Source organism: Elephas maximus, chromosome 9 (genome assembly GCF_024166365.1).
Source record: "Elephas maximus indicus isolate mEleMax1 chromosome 9, mEleMax1 primary haplotype, whole genome shotgun sequence".
Taxonomy (NCBI): domain Eukaryota; kingdom Metazoa; phylum Chordata; class Mammalia; order Proboscidea; family Elephantidae; genus Elephas; species Elephas maximus.
This window is the reverse complement of record NC_064827.1, coordinates 80,695,620-80,710,976: the sequence shown is the minus strand read 5'-3', so window position 1 is coordinate 80,710,976 and position 15,357 is coordinate 80,695,620.

The window sequence follows — 15,357 nt, the reverse complement described above, 5'->3', positions numbered from 1 at the left end:
GTCAAAATTACTCCTTGATCCATAATCTGCAGAATGGATGCTGTGTTAGCAGGCAGGAAAACCACAGTAATCTCCTTGTACATTATCCCTCATCTGTTGGATGACCAGATGCATTGTCAATGAGTGGTAACGTTTTGAAAGGAATCCTTCTTTTTTTCTGAGCAGTAGGTCTCAACAGTGGGCTTAAAGTATTCAGTAATCCCTTGTTGTAAACAGATGCTCTGTCATCCAGGCTTTGTTGCTCCATTTATAGAGCACAGGCAGAGTAGATTTAGCATAATTCTTAAGGATCCCAGGATTTTTGGAATGGTAAATGAGCATTGGGCAGCTTAACGTCGTCAGCTGCGTTAACCCCTAACAAGAGATTCAGCCTGTCCTTTGACACTTTGAAGCTAGGCATTGACTTCTCTTTAGATATGAAAGTCCTAGATGGCATCTTTGTCCAACATAAGGGTATTTCATCTACAGTGAAAATCTGTTGTTTAGTGTAGCCGCCTTCACCAATCATCTCAGCTAGATCATCTGGATAACTTGCTGCAGCTTCTACGTCAGCTCTTGCGGCTTCACCTTGCACTTTTATGTTATGGAGACGGCTTCTTTCCTTAAACCTCATGAACCAGTCTCTGCTAGCTTCAAACTTTTCTTCAGCAGTTTTCTCACATCTCTCAGCCTTCATAGACTTGAAGCGAGTTAGGGACTTGCTCTGAATTAGGCTTTGGCTTAAGGGAACGTTGTAGCTGGTTTGATCGTCTATCCAGACCACTAAAACTTTCTCCATATTAGCAATAAGGCTGTTTTACTTTCTGACAATTCACGTGTTCACTGGAGCAGCACCTTTAATTTCCTTCAAGAACTTCTTTGCATTCACAGCTTGGATAACTGTTTTGGCACAAGAGTCCTAGCCTTCAGCCTGTCTCCGCTTTCGATATGCCTTCCTCACTAAACTTATCATTTCTAGCTTTTGATTTAAAATGAGAGATGTGTAACTCTTCCTTTCACTTGAACACTTAGAGGCCATGATAGGGTTATTAATTAGCCTGATTTCAATATTGTTGAGTCTCAGGGAATAGGGAGGCCTGAAGAGAGGGAAAGACAGGGGAACCGCTGGTCAGTGGAGCAATCAGAATACACACATTTATCAAGTTCACTGTCCTATATGGGCACGATTTGTGGTGCCCCAAAACAATTATAATAGTAACATCAAAGACCATTGATCACAGATCACCATTGCAGATATAATAATAATGAAAAAAGTTTGAAATATTGGGAGAATTACTAAAATGTGACAAAGAGACAAAAAGTGAGCACATGCTGTTAGAAAAATAGTGCCAATGGACTTGCTTGTCACAGGGTTGCCACAAACTTGCAATTTGTAAAAAATGCAACATCTGTGAAGTACAATAAATAAAGCAAAGTGCAATAAAATAAAGTATGCCTGTACATATAAATAGGTCGTGAGATATGTATCTCTTGTGTCTGGCTACTTTTACTGAGCATATCTTTGAGGTTTATCCATATTGCAGTGTGCATATCCAGAGTCGGTTCCTTTTTATTGCCGAATGGTATTCCATTGTAAGGGTACACCACATTTTTGTCTATTCATTCACCAGCTGATAGGCCTTTATGTCATTTCCAATTTTGTCTAGCCCAGGGAATTCCTACCTGGGCCAGTGACTGGTCTCCCTAGCTTCTGCCAGCCCCCTAACATGACATGTAAAATGCATGTGTGTCTTTTATGGGACAAGTTCTATAGTTTTAACAGAGTCTCAAAGGGTAGGGTGGTCATTCCTCAAAATGTTGGGAAGCATGATTCTAGACTAAACCAAGTTGGTTTGGTGAAGTCTGTCTAAATTCGGTGAAGTTGTTTATCGTTCCAATCAAAGAGCTTGGGGACATTGCTCAGAGGGTCTCGTGGTTGAGGGCTGGAGGGCAGTGGCCAGCAACAGGCAAATTCTTGTGCTCCTGAACCAGCATCTACACTGGCCCAGCCTTTAAAGGTGGGGATGAAGAGGTTCTGGAAGTTTCTCGTAGCAGTTCTCCTGAGCAACAGTATCATGAAGAGCGATGGGGTTCCCAAGGTGGACCACACATCTGTGTAACACACAGCAGTGGCCCTTATTTGGAGATCCTGAGAGTGATCTAGAGGGAAGAGAAAGAAGACAGGAAATTTCCTACTCCCTTCCCTAATGCAACAAGAAAGCAAGACCCCTCCTTTTTAGAGAATTGATAATGTTTAATTTTGAAAAAAAAAAATGAACCTACAGAAAATCAGAAAGAACAGTATGATAAACATTCACATATTCTTTGTCTGGATTCACCAAGGAGCCCTGGTGGCACAGTGGTTAAGAGCTCTGCAGCTAACCGAAAGGTCGGCAGTTGAAATCCACCAGCCTTTCTCTGGAAACCCTATGGGGCAGTTCTACTCTGTCCTATAGGGTTGCTATGAGTTCGAAATGACTGGATGGCAACGGGTTTTAGGATTCACCAAATGTAATACTTTCACACATTAGTTGTCTGTCCCTTTTTTTTTTAAACACTGTTATTGCGGTAAAAATATATATAACAAAACATTTGCCATTTCAACACTTTTTACATGTACAATTCAGTGACATCGATTACGTCCGTCATGTTGTGCAACTTATCACCATATCCGTTTCCAAATTATTCCACCGTTAACAGAGTCTGAGTACCCTGTCCTGTCGCCCAGAGGCCCTAAATAGCGCCCCTGAGTTCAGCATCCATTCCCACCAAACTGGCTCCACTGCAAAGTGAAGTGCCTGCGTCAGGAAACGCACCCCCAGCTCCTGGACTTCCGGGCTATTCATTAACACCAGCACCTTTGCGGTGGGTGAACTCTCAGGCCGCGCCAGAAGGTCCAGGCTGGGAGGATCACGAGGGGAACGCGAGTGAGATGCCAGAGCGAAGTAAGAGCAAACAGCTCGCACAATCCGCAAGACAGAGAAGCCAGAGCGCACCGCCAGGGGGCGCATCGCTTCTCCCGGGGAGCCCCGCATGCTTTCTGATTTTCGCAGTAGGCTTCTCTCCTCCTCTACCAGGTGAAGGGTCTTATAGAAGGGATGAGGAGCTTTGGCCTGCTACCAATCACTTCTTTTGACTGGAGAGTTAAAAAAGAGAACACCCACAATGGGTGTGTATGTTTTAAAATATATATGTATTTTAAGTACAGAAACAGTACATGTGTCTGAAGAAAATTAGAAAACACAAAATAAAAATAAAAACATCACATTCCCACCCCCAGACATCATTGCTGGTCAGCTCTTAGTGCACACACACACACACACACACGCACACACACACGCACACACACCACATATGTTAGGGTTTGGTTTTGCGTTTCCAAATTGAGATATCATATGACCATATCACTAGATGATAAGGGGCTGTGATTTTATGGCAGAATGTCACTGTTCTTTGGAAATTTCGATAAAATGATCTTGATGTGATTTCTTTTAGTAACAAATCAAAGGGCACCATTTTATAACTTGTTTTTAATCAGCCAGTGATTTCATCTTTCCATTCTGGTAAATTTCCATCTTACCAAAAACAAGACTTTATTAAGATTTTCCCAGTTAACCCAAAATTGTCCTTTGGAGCTGGTTTGTGGAAGCAGTGTTCAATGTAAGGCCATGCATCACATCCGATTGTTATGTCCTTGAGTCTCTTTTGATCTAAAAGCCAAACCCGTTGCCATCAAGTCAATTCCAACTCATAGTGACCCTATAGGACAGTGTAGAACTGACCCCATAGGGTTTCCAAGGAGGGGCTGGTGGATTCCAACTGCTGACCTTTAGATTAGCAGCTGAGCTCTTAACCACTTGATCTAGGATGTACCTTTTTTGTGACAGTGGCCTGTTGAAGTACTGGGGTCAGATGTCCTACAAAAAGTCCCACTCTCTGAATTTGTACTTGCTCTCTCCTGGTGTCATTCAACTTACTTCTCTATCCTCTGTATTTCCTCTAAGCTGGAAGTCAGAGCAAGGCTTTGTGGTGTGAAATATGGGTCTTTGAGGAAAATTTCCAATAATACAGAAGTGTGTAAAGTAAGAAGGTTTTCACTCCACCTTTCCCAGCCCTTCTCCCCAGAGTTGGTTGAGTGTTCCTTCTTCCAGATCTTTTTCTCTGTTTATACAAATGTACAGTTGTCCCTATGTGTGGATGCTTACTTCTGTTTTGTTATCCAATTGGGGTTTGTGCCCTGGAGCAGTTGACTCAATGAAATGTACACCAAGTCAGAAAGAGAGAGAAAGTTTATTAGGAGGTGACACCAATGGAAAGTCTGGCAGCAACATAGGCTGTCTTTATGGAGCCCTGAAAAGCAGTTTTTACACCCCAGTACCCAGTGCCGTCGAGAGCTTATATGTCATTTTGGCAAGTATTACCTAGTGTTTTTAAGCACATAGCCCACAGAGATGGTCACATACATTGCAAAACAACTACAAAGGGCTATTACTAAAAGTATGCATGCTGGACATCTGGGCTCTAATCTTTATGTTTGCAACAGGCAAAAAAAAAAAAAAAAAACTTACGTAAAAATCTCTCGGCTAGTGGAACTGGCCTGCCAGGTTTACTCTGACCAAGACAAGGAGCAAGAAAGAAAGTTACAGACCAAAAGTGCCAGGCAGCCTTCCTAGCTGCCATCTTGCAGGCTGAAGGCCATTCCCCAGGAGAACAAAGAAGAGAAGGGAGACCAAGGCTGAAAGAGCTGAGAAGGCCCCACATGCCTTTGGAAAGAGACCAGTGCAGCTGGTGCAGTAAAAAACCTTACAGGTTACTTAGAGTATCGTTATGGCATTAGTTATGTCAAGCTCTCAAGCACCCATTTTGAAAAGGAGAACCCATGTTGCAAGGTATTAGGATCACAGTTTTTAGAAAAAAAGGGATTGACACAAATAGCTATTGTTCTGCAGTTTTTAAAAACATTATCCATGTATTTTGGCTATCTCTCTCTGTCACTAGATATTAATGAGTCTCTCAATCACAGGCCAGGAGTAGATGACAGACACACTCCAGATGATCTTGGAGCGGGACACCTGCCTTCACCCCAACACTAAGGCTGTGGGCATGGGTGAGGGGTAGAAGATGTGAATTGGATATAACACAAAAAACTTTAAATAATCAGGACTCAGTTTTAAGAAGTGTTTTAACAACAAAAGTGACTGCAAGTTTATGGAACTTAACTGTGATAACTTTAAACGATGTATTCACCATTCATATGAACTTGTGTAACAGGAAAGGGTGGCTCTCAGGACATTCTGAGACAGTTACTAAAAGAATGAATTGGTTTCTGGCTTGACAACTGGTTTGGTTTGGTTTTTAGTGCCTCAGCTGCCTTATTTGCTGCTGCACCCCCACACCCAATTCCATGCCTAGCATGTAGTCCAAAAAACCAAAAACCAAACCCACTGCCATTGAGTCGATTCCAATTCATAGTGACCCTATAGGTCAGAGTATAACTGCCTCATAGGGTTTTGAAAAAAAAAAAATTTTTTTTTTTTTAATCTTTATGGAAGCAGACTGTCACACTTTTCTCCTGAAGAGCAGCTGGTGGGTTCAAACTCCCAACCTTTTGGCTAGCGGCCCAGTGCACTTAACCACTGTGCCGCCAGGGCTCCCAGTACATGATTAAAAAAAAGGCAAATCCGTTGCGTCGATTCCAACTCATGGTGGTCCTATAGGACAGATTAGAGCTGCCCATAGAGTTTCCAAGGAGCGTCTGGTGGATTCAAACTGCCGACCTTTAGGTTAGCAGCCGTAGCACTTAAGTACTAAGTCACCAGGGTTTCCAGCACACTGTAGGGTTCATGAAATATCTGTTGAACAACACTTGGAAGCAAACATGGAACTTGGACCCCTCTTGCTGGAGTGGGGGGTGGTTCTGGGGAGGAAGGGAATGGGGACAGGAGAAGCAGCTTCTATCCACTCCTGTTTGGGATGCTTGAACCTTTCTGCATGCCTTCACCCAGTGCCCTGGGGGCGCATTCAGTGATGGGGCCACTCTGGTTCTGAGTCCAGGTCTTCTGTGTCCTGGAGCCTCCATGTTGCTGGAAAACATTCTTTCCTGTGATTAGTGGCACAGTGGTTAAGAGTTCAGCTGCTAACCAAAAGGTTGGCAGTTGGAATTCACCAGCTGCTCCTTGGAAACCCTATAGGGCAGTTCTACTCTTGTCCTATAGGGTTGCTATGAGTCAGAATCAACTCGCTGGCACAGGTTTTTTTTTTTTTTTTTTGAACCTCCCCACCCCTGAGCCTGGCTCTACCCTCTGGGCTTGTAGAACCATCCAATTTCCTTTGGAGATGTTCTCATTCTTCTAGGAATTTATTTGATTTTATCTGAAGGCATGGCGATGTTCATCTCACCGTCGTTTATACAGGGGAATGCACTGGCTTCCTTCAGATGTTTTCTGCAAAGTAGAGTTGGGTTTCCTGCCACATGCCCCTTCCCTGGACACCCTACTGAGGAATGGGCTCCCTCTCTGAGAGTGGTCTGACCACCTGAGGGGGCAGCTCATCCCCTTGCTTGTTCCTGATACTGAACATCTGGTAATGTAACCTAAGGCCACATTAGATTTTGCTGACTAAAAATCATACTTGTTTCACGCATAAGCTGCTGTTAAACACTGTGTGGATAATTGTGGAGACTTAAATGTGAAGATAGCATCTAATTTATTCAATGGACTTTCAACACCCCCCCACCACCACCCTGGCCCTCCAACTCTTGCTCCTGCAACTTTTTCTGCCACCACACTCAGAACAATCTTTTAAAAACCAAAATCGCTCAGCTGCTTGAAGTCATCCAGTGGCTCCCACTGCTGTTAGGATGAAGCTCAAACCTCTTGCCTGACCCTACTTGGTCCCCTGTTCACCTGCCTTTCACCCCTTAAGCAGGACCTTTGCACATTCTGTTTCCCTTTTTGGAATGCTCCGCCCTCCCTGGGAGCCCTTTTCCTACAGAGTTCTTTTGGTTCTCTAATATATTTTTCTCTGTAAAAGAAAAGTCACTAAAAACAGCTGCCACTGGTTTCAGGCCAAGATTGTGGGAAAGCATTTTCAGTCTGTCCACCTCTTCAGGGATGGAAAGATCCCTCTGAACAGGAGGGCCTCTTTTCCTATGCTGCCTCCCCAGACTGTAGGGGGCGGCAACCTCCCTAACTTGTTTGCTACTATGTCTCTAGTACCCAGCACAGAGTCAGCACTTAGTAGTGAATGAATGAATGAACAAATGAATGAATGCAAATTGATAAAACCTTGGTAATATGAATCAAAAGTCTTAAAGATATGTGTCTTAGACTGGGTTCTCCAGAGAAGGAAAACCAGTGAAGCATATATATAAATATAGACAGAGATTTATTTCAAGGAAATTCCTCACAGAGTTTTGGAAGTTGGCAAGTTGCAAATCCATGGGTCAGGCATCAGGCTGGAGGCTTCTGACTCACATGGTTACAGAGGCTGACAAACCCAAATCTGTAGGTCAGGCAGCAGGCTGCTGGCTCACGTTCCAAGACCTGGAGGTCAGAGAATGATGAGAAATGCATGGTCCAGAGAGAGTAAGCTTTGCCAGAGCATCCACAGATATTGGATGCAGGCCACACCCCCAAGGAAACTCTCCTTTCAACTGATTGGCTGTTCACCTCAGATCACAAATGGAGGATGATTACGTAATATCTGTCAAACCACTGAGAATCATGGCCTAAACAAGTTGACACAGAACCTTAACCATTACAGTCCATCCCTTGTCAACTTGGCATACCTGTACACATCTCCTTCCCAGTGCCCAGTGCCGTCGAACCATACATATCTCTAAATAAAGACAACTATAAAGTATATTTGTGCCTAACATGATACAACTTACATGTGTACAACTGAAATGCACTAACCCAGTTTACATCTTATATGTTATAATAGGTAACGGAATAAGGGAGGGAAGAAAACAAAGATGTTTACCATATATATATGTGTATATATATATATATTATATATATATGTTTCCAAACCCATTGCCGTTGAGTTGATTCCAACTCATGGCAACCCTATAGGATAGAGTAGAGCTGCCCCATAGGGTTTCCAAGGAGTGACTGGTGGATTCGAACTGCCAACTTTTTGGTTAGCAGCTGAGCTCTTAACCACTGTGCCACCAGGGCTGCAAATATATAGATATAGATAATATAGATATAGATAGGTACAGTCATGCATCACTTAATATCCACGATACATTTTGTGAAATAGGGCGTTGTGTGATTTGGATGTTGTACAAGCACCATATTACAGGCAGTCCCCTGGTTACAAACATTAGACTTACAGACAATTCGTACATAAGAAATGGACTACCATAAAGTCTATTATATTAAAAATCTGAGGTAAATACACTTGGGAGCACAATCATTTTGCATACAAGAGACATGAGATACACATGTTGCATGCAGGAAGCTGTTGTATTCACTACGTCTGGTTATTTCAGCTATGTCTCATTCTCTGATTGAGATTTATGAGCTCTATTATAATCTTTTGGGACCACAGACGTATATTTGGTCTAATGCTGCCGGAATGGACATTATGTGATGCATAACCATATATAACACATACACATATAACAAAACAAAGAAGAAACACTCAAAACAATTACAGTCTTCATTTCTGCAACTGGTCACGTGGCCATAGCCAGTATTTAGAACTACCTTCTTCCACCACCAATTTCATGTTCCCTTTGCCTTCAGCAAGCACCTCAGCTGGTTGTGGTTCTTTGCCTCATGGGGTGACCCAAACTTTCATTCCTAAAGGGTCTGGGTTATTAGTAGTCATGTCAGAATTCGGTTTCTGTAGTTTTCCATTGACTTTAATCACAGGGCGTGGTAATGCTAAGAGACTTCCTAAGGAACCTCTTGTATTCCAGACATACTCTTCTTTATCTTCATTATGTAAATCAATCCAACTTTCTCTTGGTAATCAGGATCAATTACACCAGCCAATACAGTAACTTCCTTCTTTGCCTGTTGATCCAGAGGCATGAGGAACCCAAAGTGACCAGGTGGCATGCTTAACTTCTAATTCAGTGGAATCAGTGTTGTGTACCCTGCTGGGAGCATTCCTCCCTTTGGAATAAGAGCTCTAGACCCACAAAGGGACAGGAAGCAAAAATTTTACGAGTGGGTCACTAGGGATAACAATGATGGCTCCACACCCATTTCCACCCCTTCATTCCTGGACCCATGAATCCTGTCTATGGGGGAGACAGCACCATATGTTGGATGCTGGTTTAGAGTATAGTCAGCCTCCTGGAGAACATTGCCCTAAGCCTGCAAGGTATTGCCACCTAGCTAGCACTGTAATTGTGTCTTTAGAAGGCCATTCCATCATTTTCTCAAGCCAGCTGCTTCAGGATGATGGGGGAACATGATGAGACCAGCGAATACCATGAGCTTGGGCCCGTTGCTGCACTTCATTTGCTGTGAATTGAGTTTCTTGATCCAAGCCAATTCTGTGTGGGATACCATGAGGGTGGATAAGGCATTCTGTAAATCCATCGGTGGTATTTTCAGAAGAAGCATTTCATGCAGGGAAGTCAAATCCGTAGCCAGAGTAAGTGTCTATCCCAGTAAGAACAAAAGGCTCCTGCCCTTTCCATGATGGAAGTGGTCCAGTGTAATCAACCTGTGTTATGGATTGAATTGTGTCCCCCCAAAACGTGTGTCAATTTGGCTAGTTCATGATTCCCAGTATTGTGTGATTGTCCACCATTTTGTCATCTGGTGTGATTTTCCTACCTCTCTGATGTTAATGAGTTGGGATTAGTGGCAGTTATGTTAATGAGGCAGAACTCAATCTACAAGATTAGCTTGTGTTTTAAGTTGATCTCTTTTGAGGTATAAAGAGAGAAGTGAGAAGAGGGACATGGGGACCTCCTACCACCAAGAAAGCAGTGCCAGGAGCAGAGCGCATCGTTTAGACCCAGGGTTCCTGCATTGAGAGCTCCCAGACCAGGGGAAGATTGATGACAAGAACCTTCTTCCAGAGTCGACAGAGAGAAAGCCTTCCCCTGGAGCTGGTGCCCTGAATTTGGATTTCTAGCCTACTAGTATTGTGAGAGAATGAACTTCTGTTATATAAAGCCATCCACTTGTGGTATTTCTGTTATAGCAGCACTAGAAAACTAAGACAACCTGCCACCAAGTTGCTAGCTGATCTCCCCTAGGAATGGTGCCATATCAAGGACTCAGTGTTGGTCTTTGCTGCTGGTAGATTGCGCACTCGGCAGTGGCTATAGCCAAGTTGGCCTTGGTGAGTGGAAGTTCGTGGCGCTGAGCCCACACGTAACCTCCATCCCTGTCACCATGGCCATTTTGTTCATGAGACCGTTGGGCAATGACAGGAGTGACTGAGGAAAGAGGCTGACTGGTATTCATAGAATATATCATCCTATCCACTTGATCGTTAAATCATCCTCTTCTCAGGTCACCCTTTGGAGATCATTCATATGAGACAAATATCTTCGCTTCTTTGGCCCATTCAGAGAGGTCTATCCACATGCCTCTTCCCCATACCTCCTTGTCATCAATTTTCCAAGTCCCTGGCCATTCACCCAAACCATTGGCCACAGCCCATGAATCAGTATACAACCCCACATCTGGCCATCTCTCCTTCCAAGCAAAATGAATAACCGGGTGCTCTGCTCAAAATTATGCCCATTGGGAGGATTTCCCTTCAAAAGTGTCCTTCAGGGAAATCCCAGAAAGGAGCTACTCTGCTTTCCCTTGTCCACTTTCAAGTGGTGCCTGCACATTGTGCAGAACCATTTGTAAACCAGGCATGAGTTTTCTCTTCTTCAGTCTACTGATTGTGAGGAACTCCCCATGAGGCCATAGGTGCAGATTGAGAGAAGGAAGGTAATGTGACAGGAGTGAGGACCATGGGCATTTGGGCCACTTCTTCACTTTACTTACTTGTGTGTTTAGGTCTTAACTGAGGCCGATCTCGTATATACCACTTCCATTTAATAATGGAGTGCTGCTGTGCACGTCCAACTTTATGACTTTGTGGGTCAGAAAACACCCAGTTCGTGATGGACAGCTCAGGCCAAATGGTGATTTGGTGGCCCATGGTCAAGCGTTCAGTCTCTACTATGGCCCAGTAGCAAGCAAAAAGCTGTTTCTCAAAAGAAGAGTAGTTATTTGCAGAGGATGACAGGGCTTTGCTCCAAAATTCTAAGGGTCTGCTCCGTGATTCACCAATAGGGGCCTGCCAAAAACCCCAAACAACATCTCTATCTGCCACTGAAACTTCAAGAAGCATTGGATCAGCCAGATCCTATGTTCCAAGTGGCAGTGTGGCTTGGATGGCAGCCTGAATCTGCTGCAGAGACTTCTCTCGTTCCGGGACCCACTCAAAACTAGCAGCTTTTTGAGTCACTTGATAAATAGGCCAGAGTAACACATCCAAATAAAGGATACGTTGCCTCCAAAATCAAAAGAGCCCCACCAGGCATTGTGTCTCCTTTTTAGTCGTAAGAGGGGCCAGATATAACAATTTACCCTTCACTTTAAAGGAATATCTTGACATGCCCCACACCACTGGACTGCTAGAAATTTCACTGAGATGAAAGGCACATGAATTTTTGTCAGATTAATTTCCCACTCTCCAGCATGCTAAGGTCTTACCGATAAGTCTAGAAAAAAAAAATTTTTTTTTTTCCTAGAGTCATTGATATTTCTTCCTTACTAGTTAAATAAGCATAATGTCATCCATGTAATGGACCAGTGTGACATCTTGTGGAAGAGAAAGGTGATCAAGGTCCCTACCAAAAAAGAAAAACCAAACTCAGTGCTGTCCAGTTGATTCCGACTCATAGCGACCCTATAGAACAGAGTAGAACTGCCCCATAGAGTTTCCAAGGAGCGCCTGGCAGATTCAAACTGCTGACCCTTTGGTTAGCAGCCATAGCACTTTATCACTACACCACCAGGGTTTCCTCAAGGTCCCTGTGGACTAAATTATAACATAGGGCTGGAGAGTGGCTATACCTCTGAGGTGGGACAGTGAAAGTGTATTGCTGCGTTGCCAGCTGAAGGCAAACTGCTTCTGGTTATCCTTTGAAACCGGAATCAAGAAAAAGGCATTGGCCAGATCAATAGCTGCATACCCGGTACCAGGAGATGTATTAATGTGCTCAAGGAACGAAACCACATCTGAAAGAGCTGCTGTAGTTGAAGTCACAACCTGGTTAAGTTTACAATAATCCACTGCTATTCTCCAAGATCCATCTGTTTTTTGCACAGGCCAAATAGGTGAGTTGAATGGGGATGTGGTAGGGGTCACCACCCCTGCATCCTTTAAGTTCTTGATGGAGGCACTAATCTCTACAATCCCTCCAGAAATGTGGTATTGCTTTTGGTTTACTATTTTCCTAGGTAGAGGAAGTTCTAATGGCTTCCGCTTGGCTTTTCCTACCATAATTACCCTTACTCCACATGTCAGGGATCCAGTGTTGGGGTCCCACCAGTTGCCGAGTATGTCTATTCTAATTATGCATTCTGGAACTGGGAAAATCACTACAGGATGGGTTCAGAGACTCACTGAACCCACCGTGAAACAGACATGAGCTAAGACTCCATTAATAACCTGACCTCCGAACATCCCTACTTTGACTAGTGGACCACAGTGATGTTTTGGGTTTCCTGAAATTAGTGTCAGGTCAGAACTAGTGTCCAGGAATCCCCAAAACTCTGATTATTTTCCCACAATGAACAGTCACTCTCGTAAAAGACTATAGATCCTTTTGGGGAAGGCTAGGAGAAAGATGAACAGTATAAATTTTTGGCAGTGCAGTAGGGTCGCTCCTCAAGGGGACCCAGCCTCCCTTCATTCAAGGGTTTGTGATCTGTAAACTGACTCAAGTCTGGAAAATGATTGAGGGGCTGTGACTACTTATTCTGGTAATACAAATTAGACTGCTGTTTACTTGATCTAGAATTCTTCCGCTTGTGCAAATCAGGTAAATATTTAGTAGATTTCCCATCTATTTCACTCCAACACCGTAACTAAGACTAAGTAGCCAATCCCATAAATCCATACAAGTCAGGCTATTCTGATTGCTGCTTTGACTTTGCTGTTCATTGCAGTAACCACACCCACCTTGTCTTTGTCGATTAAGTGTCATCATTTGACCCCTACCACCATGGGGTCCAATTAGCCCCACTGTAGTTAGCTGTCTTAACTGAGTTAGGGCAGCTCCCACTGTCAAATATGACTTACAGAAAATAGCAATCACAGCAGTCTTCAAGGATGCTGAGGCTCTCTTCACAAATTCGTTTCTCACTGTTGTGGCGAAAGGTGTGTCCTCTGGGCACTCCATGTGTGGGCCTATGGGTCCAACCTGGTAAATCCACTCTAACATGCCAATTTCCCTAAGCCTTTGGATACCTTCTTCTACATTATACCAAGGCAGGTTTGGTACTTTAATTCGATTTAGTGTAGGCCATCACTTAATCCATGCTTCAGTGAACCAACCAAATAAACTATTAGATCCTCTTCTAATCTCTCAAGTTGAAACATTGAGTGAAAAATCTGTCCTTAGTGAACTCATATCATAAACTCAGACTGATCCAACTTTATGTTCCTTGCACCATTATCCCACACCCTTAATAGCCATGCCTGCACAATTTCCCCAGGCTTCTGTTTGTATATATGAGATAAAGCAAGCAGTTCTTTTGGACCATAGCATACCTCCTCATGGGTCATGCTTTGTACTCACCTCCTGGGACTTAAGTCTAGTCTAAGCAAAAACGGGTATCCGAGGTGGGTCCTGGTGACAGTCAGCAACGCCTTGTAAGGCATCTGCTTCAGGTGATGCCCTAGGCAATGACCCAGGCAGTGGGTTAATGCCATAAGTTGGGATGGAAGGGATAACGGTTTTACTGGGGAGGATGGCTTAGCAGACAAAGGTGGAATAATCTCTTCAGATGGGAGTAAGAGGGCTGGTTCTGTTGGCAGGAGAGATTCAAGAATTTAGGGGCTCACTATTCACAGCTTCCTGATTACCTCCCCATACATCCCCATCCCAAGTTTCAGGATCCAATTTCTTCCCAATCAATGCCCTCACTTTAACTTCAGACACCATTTGAAGTTGGCAATTCAATTGGCATTGTAATTCAGCCACTCTTAAAATAAGACTCAGGGTTTCGTTTTTGGAAATACTAGCTCTATTACTACAAGAAATAGGGCTTGGAGGCGGAGCCAAGATGGCGGACTAGGCAGACGCTACCTCGGATCCCTCTTACAACAAAGACACGGAAAAACAAGTGAATCGATCACATACACAACAATCTACGAACCCTGAACAACAAACACAGATTTAGAGACGGAGAACGAACTAATACGGGGAAGCAGCGATTGTTTCCAGAGCCTGGAGCCAGCGTACCAGTCAGGTACGGCACAAGCACAGAGAGCTGCTCCACCCCCCTGAACTAACCCCGGGAGGGGGACCAGCCGTTCCGCGGGTGGCGTGGGACGCAGCCGGTAGGAGAAGTCCCTGGGAGGCAGCGACTGGTATTGGAGCGGGGAGAACAGCGTCCCAGCCGGGACACTCAGTCACGGCACAAGCACGGGGAGCTGCTCAACCCATCTGAACTAACCCCGGGAGGAGGCCCAACTGGCTCTCGGGTGCGGCACGGCCACGCGGCTGGAGGGACGAGAAGTCCCCAGGAGGCAGCGACTGATTTTGGAGTCGAGAGTGCATTGTCCCAGTAGGGGAGCCTTGACGCTGGGCGTGGGGCTGGAAGCAGAGGATCTGACCGTGACTCCAGCGGGCCAGACCCCCCGGGGGCAATCTCCACACAGCCAGCACACATAGGCGACGCGCCCGTGGGAATCTCAGATATAATAGTCATTCCAAGCAAGACGAGCAATTCTGGCTATATTCTGAGGTGCTACTCTCCTATCTCTCTGTTCCCTCCCCCACCCTCCCCAGGCAGCTTCATTAACATCTGAATAGCCTGAGCCAGAGGGAGAACTCTGATAGGGATCAGACTGCATTTTTTTTAGCAGATTTTCTGGAAAAACTAGTTTCCCAGTGATGGCGCGGAGACAACAATCCATATCAAACCACTTAAAGAAGCAGACCATGACAGCTTCTCCAACCCCCCAAATAAAAGAATCAAAATCTTTCCCAAATGAAGATACAATCTTGGAATTATCAGATACAGAATATAAAAAACTAATTTACAGAATGCTTAATGATATCAGAAATGAAATTAGGATAACTGCAGAAAAAGCCAAGGAACACACTGATAAAACTGTTGAAGAACTCAAAAAGATTATTCAAGAACATACTGGAAAAATTAATAAGTT